Source organism: Elephantulus edwardii, unplaced genomic scaffold, assembly GCF_000299155.1.
Source record: "Elephantulus edwardii isolate Elephantulus edwardi_28Jun2011 unplaced genomic scaffold, EleEdw1.0 scaffold00420, whole genome shotgun sequence".
Classification (NCBI taxonomy): Eukaryota; Metazoa; Chordata; class Mammalia; order Macroscelidea; family Macroscelididae; genus Elephantulus; species Elephantulus edwardii.
Genome location: NW_006400170.1, coordinates 75,812 through 86,112, shown reverse-complemented (window position 1 = coordinate 86,112; position 10,301 = coordinate 75,812). Strand labels below are relative to the sequence as shown.

General features: G+C 38.5%; 1 pseudogene; it reads right to left on the bottom strand.

Annotated features, from left to right (window-relative positions):
- Positions 1-8,043: 8,043 nt before the first annotated feature.
- Positions 8,044-8,736, bottom strand: LOC102869737 (annotated as a pseudogene).
- Positions 8,737-10,301: the final 1,565 nt, after the last annotated feature.

The following is a 10,301-nucleotide window of genomic DNA, read 5'->3' as shown; positions in this document are numbered from 1 at the left end:
ACTATGTATTTTATAGTTATGTTATGTATCATGTATATAAATGTTGTTGTAGCTGCTATGTGCCATGGAGTCCCCTGTGACTCAAAAGTGATGCTATGAATATCTTTGAACCTTGTTCTATCCTGAACTGCTATCATTGTCTCCAACACACCTACCCCCAATATCCCATTTGCTGTGTCAGTCTCATCTCATCTCATCCAGAGTCTTCTTCTCCTGTACTGTCTTTTTATCTTTCCAATCATAAAGTTCTTCTCCAAGGACTGGTCCTTACTGGCCACATGTCCAAAATATGTAAGATGGAGATTCAAAATCCTTGCCTTGAAGGAGCAAATTGGTTTCATCCTCTCCAAGACAGACCTGTTTGTTCTCTTCATAATTCATAATATGTTCAATAGTATTCTCCAGCACCACTACTCTAAGGCACCAATTCTTCTTCTGTCATCTTTAGTCATTGTCCTGCTCTCTGATGCATAGGAAGTAATTGTGAAAACCATAGCCTGGATCAGGCATACCTTATTCTCTATACGGATACCATTGCTGTTTAGTACTCTGGTGAGGTCCCCGACAGCAGATTTTTCCTGTGCTATTCATCTTTTGATTTCCTGGCTGCTGGTGCGAAGAGTATTGATTGTGGAGCCAAGCAAACTGTAATTGTTAACAACCTCAATCTCTTTTCCATATATCATGGTGATGACAGTTGGTCCAGGGGTGAGAATCTTTGTCTCTTGACAAAGAATAGATAGATGATAGATAGATAGATAGATAGATAGATAGATAGATAGATAGATGATAGATAGATAGATAGATCTTTGTCTTTGTATGTAAACTATGTAATTTGTGTATAAAACCATGTATTATATACTTGTCTATTTTTTGTCTCTTTTTGTGGTTTAGAAAGTTTTTTAGAGGGTGGTAGAGTGGATTATATTTGGGGCTAGGGGGTGGGGCTTGGGGAGGTGTTGTGGGGGGGATTGTGTACCAATGAGGGAGTTTTTCTTTTGCGTTTCAAGGAGAGAAGCAAATGGGGGGGGAGGGGTTTGTGCAGGGAGAAGGGTGCAACAATGAATGAATGGAATCCCAAAATCTCTGTAGATGTTCATTGAAATGAAAAATAAACAACCTAAATTTAAAAAAAAGAAAGTTTTTACTAATTTCATATCTCTGCCTTTTGTAGTAATTATTTTCCCCAAATTTTTACTTTATTTATAATAGTTTTCATTATGTAGAACACTATAATTTTATATAGTTACATAAGTTTATGTTTTTTTTTGTAAATGTTGGTTTGCTCTTTTCCTTAAAACATTTCACTCAATTAAAAGCTAAACAAATGATCACCTATATTCTTGTGTTTCCAGTTTTGATTTTTACATTTATATCTTTAATCCAGCTAAAATTTCTTTTTGTGTGTTGTGAAGTAAAATTCCACTTTATTTTATTCCTGATTAATCGACAATTAACTAATCTTTTCTTTTTGAGAATGGGTGTCACTTTTATAATTGATTCTTTCTTGTCTCTATTCTACTCCACTGATTTAATTGCCAATTTCTAGGTCAATTCCATACTGCTTTGATCAGCTTTACATTTTATTATCTGATAAGGCTAGTTCTTCTCAAGTTTTATTGTCATTATCAGGTGTTATCATGTTGACTTGATCACCTCGGACCTATTTATGTACAATGGAACCACCCCTGCCTGATGCTGCGACATCCTCACCATCTGCCATGCTGAAGTCTGTTACTGCAGTCACTGAGTCAATCCGTCTCATTGAGAGTCTTCCTCTCCTTTGTTGCTCTTCAGCTTTGCCAAGCATAATGTCCTTTAACATGTTCCTCTCCTGACAACATGTCCAAAGTATGTAAGCATCTTCTCATCTAGTTCCAGAAACATTGAAATTCTGGTGGAGATTGCATATTAATATTTCCTCTTACCAACCACACTGTAGATCTCTGTTTATATTGATTGTTGTGTCTTTCAATATGATGTTACAGCTTGCTTCCATGTTATAGCTTGCATTTCTGCTGTTAAATTATAACTGTTGTTGTTGTTTTGTACCACTGACCCTTATCTGACAGTCCAGGAGGTTTTCAGAGGCAGTTAATCACAGGGGAATTGCCCATCCTTCTCCCGCAGAGCAGCTGGTGGTTTTGTACTGCATGCTTTCAGGATTGCAGTGCAGGTTCTTGCCACTAGGCCACCAGAACTCCCTAAATTTAATTATAATTAAGATGTCTTTAAAGAGTCTGTTTGAATAGAACATCCTAGACTCTAGATTTAAAACTAGACTCTCTCCAACAATCTGCCTAAAATGACATGATCAAGTGCAGGTAAAATAGGCATATTTCTGTGCTCCTAACATTGTGAGTCTAAATCTCTGGAGTGAATATCGTATTTTAATAAAATTCTGCGTGTGCTACCTGTATGTAGACACTGCTCTGTATCCTTTGTCTGTTGGTTCAAGCACATAATTTCTGTATTCCTATCTTGAGGTGACCTAGACCAGCTCTAAAGCCTTCTTTCCACTTGAGCTCTCCACTAGCTCATGCTGCTTTCTGGGAGCTTTGATATGTGTGTCTCGTATTTTCAGGATGTGTTTTTAAAATGAGCTAATATGGGTAAGCTCTTTCTTGTTTGTTCTGACAGAGCTGAAGATAGCTGCAACCAGAAAATAGCTAGCTTATCCCTCACATGGCTCCTTGTAACATTGCAGTTGTTGCTTCATTCAGTGAAAATACCAGGCCTGTGGGTAAACAGATGCTTAATTAGGTTGGGGCAAGCTCCAAAAGCTTTCAAGCAGACAGAGCAGCATTGCCCACGATGCTTTCTTTCTGCAACCACGTAATGTGTCTTAAGAAAGAATTATCCAAGCTGGGCAGCCGGGGTTCCCTTTCTTCCCATCTTTCCCTATGTTGAACATCTTGTGTAAGTTCTATGACCTGACAGACTCAGGGGAAGCTGAAGCACTATTTCCCTTCCCCATGCAGCCAAGTTCAGCACTGTCTTCTTGGATTTGAGATTACGCGTGTCATTACAAACCTAGAATTAGGTGCTGCTCCTTTGATGTGTCCACACAAGCTGAGTTACAACATCCTTTGGTATCCCCAGGTCTTATTGTTGTTGTTATGTGCCATCGAGTTGCTTGCAACTCATAGCGACCCTATGTATAAGACCTCTAAACACCGTTCTATCCTGTGCCAACCTAGCCATCTCAAACACACTCATTCCCACCACTCCACTCACAGAATTGATTCATCTCATCAAAGGTCTTCCTTTCCTTTGCTGCCCCTCCACTCTGCCAAAAATGATGTCCCTCTCCAAGGACCAGTCCCTCCTTGCAAAATGCCCAAAGTATGTCAGACAAAGCTTCAGAATCCTTGACTCCAAGAAGCATTCCAGCTTCACCTTCTCCAAGGCAAACCTGTTTGTTCTCCTAACAGTCCATGATATATTCAATACTCTTCCCCAGCACCACAACTCAAAGGCATCAATTCTCTTTCTATCATCCCTATTCACCGTCCAACTCTCACGTAATTGCGAAGACTATAGCCCAGATCAGGCTCACCTTAGTCTCCAGCCTGATGTTGTTGCTCTTCAGTACTCTTGAGAGGTCCTTCACAGCTGACTTTCCCAATGCAATTCATCTCTTGATTTCCTGGCTGCTGTTACCAAGAGTGTTGATTGTGGAGCCAAGTAAACTAAAACTGCTAACTATCTCAATCTCTTTACCATCCATACTGATGCTGCCAATTGGCCCAGTGGTGAGAATCTTTGTTTTCTTGATGTTGAGCTTCAATCCGTATAGGAGGCTGCAGTCCTTGACCTTCTGCAGCAAGCCCTTCAGGTCCTCCTCAGTTTCAGCAAGCAGGGTTGTGTCATCTGCACAACGCAGGTTGTTGATGATTCTTCCACCAATCCTGATGCCACTTTCCTCCTCGTATAGCCCAGCAGAGCTTATTAGTTTAAGGAAAATGGTCCATCACTGTCCTACACAGAAAAATCATGACCTTCACCCAGAAAACTCAAGGGTTCCAGCCAGAAAGAGATGCCATTTGTGCGACAAAGTCTTGTGGGCATTTTCAATGTGTTTGATATGTATTTTATGGTTGTTATGCAAAACAGGCATTATCTGTTACCTACAAGCAAGGATCCCAGAGAACTGAGCTGGAGTCTGCATGGTTCTTTTTGCCCTATAGGGTATCAAGATGGCAGTACATCCATCCCTTCACTTCAGACACAAATCAAGGGGATCGTTTCCTTTGAGGGACAAAGAGATTGAATGACAAGCATATGCATGCACACATACTCATTTCTGTTTAGACTCCCTCTGTTTTGGGAGTCTCATTGCTTGTGCAACTTCCCTTCTTGTTTTAGATGTTCTGATCATTTTTTTTAACTACAAACAAAAGTCTATGCTTTTACAAGGCCTTGTGATATGATAATTGGTTTACATTCCCCAGAATGTCCTTCCTAGTAGGATAAAGTATACTTTCTCCAAGACATAACTCTCTGTTCTTTTGGCAGATCACAGATGTACTACTCCTCAAGCCATAGTTCACAGGCATAAATTCTTCTTCTATCATCCTTGTTCATTGACTATCCAGCTCTCAGATGCATAAAAAGTGATTAAAAAGACCATGGCCTGAATCAGACAGATCTAAGTCTTCAAGTTGATAACATTGTGCCTCAGTAATTTTGAGAGGTCCCTGACTACTGACTTTCACAGTGCAAGTACTTACTTGTGGGTACAAGTAAGATGAAATTATTGACAATCTTTTCTCCAACCATTTATCATGATGTTGCTTATTGGTCCAAGTGATAAGAATTTTTATTTTCTTCACATTGAGATGCAATCCATATTGAAGGCTATATTCCTTCTGCTACAGGTGCCTCAAGTCCTCCTCACTCTCAGCACACAGCATTGTGTCATCTGCATAACACAGGTAATTGGTGAGTTTTTTCTTTTCTTTTTAAGTTAGAGCCATTTAGTCCCAAGGGTCTTGTGTGATGCACCAGCCTCAAAAATTCAGCAGAGACTTCTATGTGACTTTAATATCCACATTTAGGATGGTACCCTAGTGTGCCAGGCATGCATCTCAACTGGAACACTTCTGCACCCTTCTAGGAACACATCCTACCACATCTATGCTGGCTTCAATGGCACTTAGTAATAGGACATATGTATGCATGATTTGCTTATTAGAGGTACAACACTAATTTCAGTTTGTTGTACTGGTGGAATTCATTGTTCTAATTATTAGTATAACATTTGTCGGTTTGCTGTACTGAGGCAACTTGTGAGTTGCTGTGATGCTGAAAGCTATGCCATTGGCATGTTGAATGTCACAAGGGCCACCCATGGTAGACAGGTTTTAGTAGAGCTCCCATATTAAGACTACATGGGACCACTGGGATGTAATTTTAGTCATGAATAATTTATCTTTAAATTATAGAGCTTCTTCTTTGGACCTTACTTAATCAGTTAAGAAGGAGATTATTCTGGTTGAGACTGGTAGGGATTTAAGCCTTCCCTGCAAGGAGTGAAAGAAAGAAGGAGTCTACCCAGGGACAATAATTTTGATCTGTGTGTTTGTAGCCTGCTTATAACAGTTTCTTCCTGATTGCCTGCCCCCAGATCCTGCATTTAAATACCCAGTCCCACTTTTATAAGCCATTCCTTATGATCTACATTTTTACCTACATATTTACATTCCTGGAGGGTCAAGGACTGCAGCCTTCAGTATGGACTGAGGCTCAATGTCAAGAGGACAAAGATTCTCACCACTGGACCAATTGGTAGCATCAGGATGGATGGCGAAGAGATTGAGATTGTTCACAGCTTCAGTTTGCTCGGCTCCATGGTCAACACTCTTGGCACCAGCAGTCAGGAAATCAAAAAGCATATTGCGATGGGAAAGTCTGCTGTTAGGGACCTCTCTAAAGTACTCAAGAGCAGCGGTGTCTCTCTGGAGACTAAGGTGCGCCTGATACGGGCCATGGTCTTTGCAATCACTTGTTATGCATCAGAGAGTTGGACAATGACTAGGGAGGATAGAAGGAGAATTGATGCCTTTGAGCTGTGGTGCTGGAGAAGAGTATTGGATGTACCATGGACTGCCAAGAAAACAGATTCATCCTGGAGAGGGTTAAACCAAGCAACTCCTCGGAGGCAAGGATTCTGGGGCTTTGTCTGACATACTTTGGGCATGTTGCAAGGAGGGACAGGTCCTTGGAGAGGGACATCATGCTTGGGAGGGTGGAGGGACGGCACAGGAGGGGAAGACCCTCTATGAGATGGATTGATTCAGTGACTGGGATAATTGGGATGGGTGTGTCAGAGGCAGCACGATTGGCACAGGATAGAGCACGGTTTAGGGCTGTACATAGGGTCTCTATGAGTCGCAAACGACTCGATGGCACATAACAACAACAACAACAACAACATGTGTTGTGGATTGAATTTTGCCACTCTAAAATTAAAACCAAACCACTGATGTCACATTGATACCAGTTCATGGCAACCTTCTATCAATGGTATGAGGCTTTTGATGCTATAAATCTTTCCAGGAAGAGACAGTCTCATCTTTCTCCCATGAAGAAGTGGTGGCTGGATTAAAACAGCCAACCTTTTGATTAGCAGTCGAACAGGTATCATTTACTAGGTCACCAATGTTCCTTCATATCTATCTACTTTCCTACATATTTGTTATTAAATGAATATTTTTAATATTTAGTGAATTTACTCAAATGAAAGCTTGAATGTCACAGAACTGAAAACATTAGATTCTATAAAATGATTATAAATCTAACAAATCCAAGGGCATTGCCAGTTAAGCATTCATACAAATATGACTTGATTATTTTTTCTTTTATGTAAGTAGAACACATACATCTATGTCATCATGATTCTGACAAAAAGTAATCTGATATTAAAAATATTCTCATGTTTTAAAAATTATTTGGATTATGTTTCAGCAACATTTCTTATGCAAATAAACTTGTGATTGAATTTCACAATTTTATCATGTCAGAAGCACAATTAACTGTCATAATTTTAATGTATCTTAAGGTTGTAACTCATTACCAATTAAGGCATTTTGCATGTTGTTGTTTTTTGTTGTTGTTGTTATTATGTGCCATTGAGCCACCTGCACCTCATAGCGACCCTATGTAAAGCAGTTCTGAAGCCTGCCCTGTCCAGAGCCAGTCTCACTGATTCCAACACGCCAACCCGCACTGCCCCAGTTACTGTTTCAATCCATATACAGGGTTTTCCTCCTTGCATAGTATCCTCTCAATGTGAACAAAAAATTAATATTGATAATTTGCTATGATGTTTTAAACTTTCAAGGTCTCTTCAACTTAAGAAAATAGCTGCACACAATTGTTTTCATATAAAACACAATCTTAAAAAAACTCATGATGATCATTCTTTGTGGTTCTCCGTAATAAGATTTTTATTCTTCTTTTACATAGTATAAATTATATTATGCAATATTCCAAAGTGCATTAAAACCCAGTAGTTCTTAAACAATGTTACCAAATAACCATATAAATCCCAAATGCAGAAAAAGTCAGTAATCTTCATAGTGCACTTTTACTTCATCGACATTGAAGGTGCTCCTTTTTGATATTTTTCCACTTCAAAGTGAAATAGATGGTAAAGATTTCATGAGTGGTTTCATTACGTGGCTTTTTAAAAGGAAAACAAACAAATATTGTTCTGATTTCTTCCACAGTTCCAAGTTCTCAGAAGAGACATTGTTCTGGAAATCATATAGTTCAAGACCTTTCATGTAACGAAGTAAGCTTTAGTAGATGAAATGTTCTCAATGCCAATGTAATAAGTAAGCATCTACATCCTTGGCTATTTACCAGTACATCCTGGTATCAACATAAAATGGTTTTCCTGTTCCCACAATCTACTTAATTGCTGTTTTAAAATCTGAATATATCCACCACTTACAATTTTCTGTTTTGGTTGATAGTTCTGACCACAATCGTTTTATGACTGCTTGCAGCCAGTTTAAACCAACTATTACATATTCTTCAAATTTGCTTTTTAAGTAGTGATTTTACTAGAGACAACAAGTTTGCACAGCAGCCAAGCAAGACATACTGTTTTTCTTCCTGTAAACTACTGGTAAGCACTGAAAGGCTATACAACACAACCCCAACATCTTCTATCGCCCCAAAGAAGCTACAAGTTCATTAATATTTTTCTTCCTCAAATCTCTACTGAACAAAACTTGTGCCATTGTTTCACGGTCCTGAGAAACTTCAGGGAGGAAAAAGCTACTACATTTTGATGAAGAATTTTCTGTCTGTGATGAACTAGAATCACTGGAGTTAATAAAATATGTTTGATTATCATGGCATAACTTTTCAGCAAGGTGGCCTGTTCAAGCCAGTTCATTTTCCCTTATTTGCCATCAGCCCCCAGGTTTAGGTGACTGGTTTGTTTTTTTGTTTTGTTTTGTTTTGTTTCTGTAACAAGGATTTGGAAAAAGAGGCTGGACTTTCCTTTTCTGCAAAAGACCACCTTACATAGTAAGGCTCTTCACAGCTTGTCCAACTGTTCTATTCATGTAAGCAGCCAACTATTTTGGCAATTTTGTAACCTCCTTCATGTTCTTATTAGTAAAATGAGTATTCCTTTTTCTAGGAAGATCAAGGGAATGACCCTCAATATCATTACAACTTTCCATTTTTTAACATTGTGGGTTTCAGATGCTATAATCTCTTAAATACCTTTGAAAAAAAAATCCTTAATCTTCTATTCTGCCAATTATATCCAAATGAGGAATTAAATGTTGTGTCTTCATTTTTAGAATAGAAGAATATTAGTGATTTCCAGCACCTCATGGTACTGTAGCACTTCTGCCCAGCTCTGGCACTGGAGGAGTCACTTTGATCAGCTTAAAGTGCTCCTCAGCTCTCAGCCCACTCACAGCCATTCAAACATGGCATCGAGCTATTAATTTAACTTTACAACTCAAAATAGTGTGGTAATCCCAAACTCAATGCCTACAATTACAACCCCATTTAGGAAAGGGTTGTCTTTGTTATGCTAATGACATTATTAGTATAGGACATATTTTGAGTCAATCTTTTTTAAGATATGAAAGAGATTAAAGGAGCAAACAGAAGCAAAAATATATGCTAAGACAAATGGAAAGCACTAAGGAACCAGAAAGCAGAAACTAACAAGACAAGAACCTGATTCCAGAGCTAACATATAAATAAAGCTTTTTTCTAGAGCTGGTGCTCTGAATTTGAACTTGAACTGGCTAAGTGGTAAGGAGCTGCACTACCACCCTAAAAGACCACTGTACAAATCCACCAGCTGTTCCATGAGAGAAAGATGGCCAAACTCCTCTGATGCCATTTACAGCCTCTGAAAACCCACTGGAAGACCAGCTATCAATTGGTTCTGACTCAACAACACTTAAGAACAGCACCTTCTTAAACTATTATGATTTTGTCTATCATGCCTGTTTCAGCATCATATATACTAAAATTGAATGATCAGAGAAGATTGGTATGAACACAGCACAAGGATGACATGCAAATTCATGGAGCTTTCCATATTTTTAGAGGATATATATGCAAGAAGCTGAGCAAATTCCGTATAGACTAGACCTCAAAAGAAAATCCCCAAGGCATATCATAGCAAATTTGCCAGAGTCAAAGACAAAAAGAGAATTCATAAAGCAGCTAGAGAAAAATTAAGAGAAAGCTATAAATGAAAGCAAATAAGATTAAGGTCTGATTTCTCAGCAGAAACCATATGAGTATGAAGATAGTAGAACGATGTATATCAAACACTCAAAAACACAACTGTCAACTGAGAATACTATACCCAGGAAAACTGTGCATCAAGTATGATGGAGAGATCAAGTCCGAAAAGCAGAAACTAAGGGAGTTTATAAAAACAAGACCAAAATTGCATGAAATACTGAAATACATGAAATATCTCTTCTCAGAGAGATGCCACAGAAAGGAGAATGGATCCAAGTAACCAGCAATAAAATAAAAAGAACCCAACAAAACGATAGCAATAAAACTTTGCCTCTCAATAATTACACTGAATGGAAATGGTTTAAATGCACCAGTAAAGAGAAAAAGAGTACCAGATTGGATAAAAAAGCAAAACCCATCAATATGCTTCCTACAAGAGACACACTTGAAAAGTGAAGACAAAGACAGACTAAAAATAAAAGGGTGGAGGGAAAATCTATCAAGCAAATGGCAACCAGAAAAAAAAGCATAAGTAAGTAGCAATATCAATATCTAGTAAATAGATT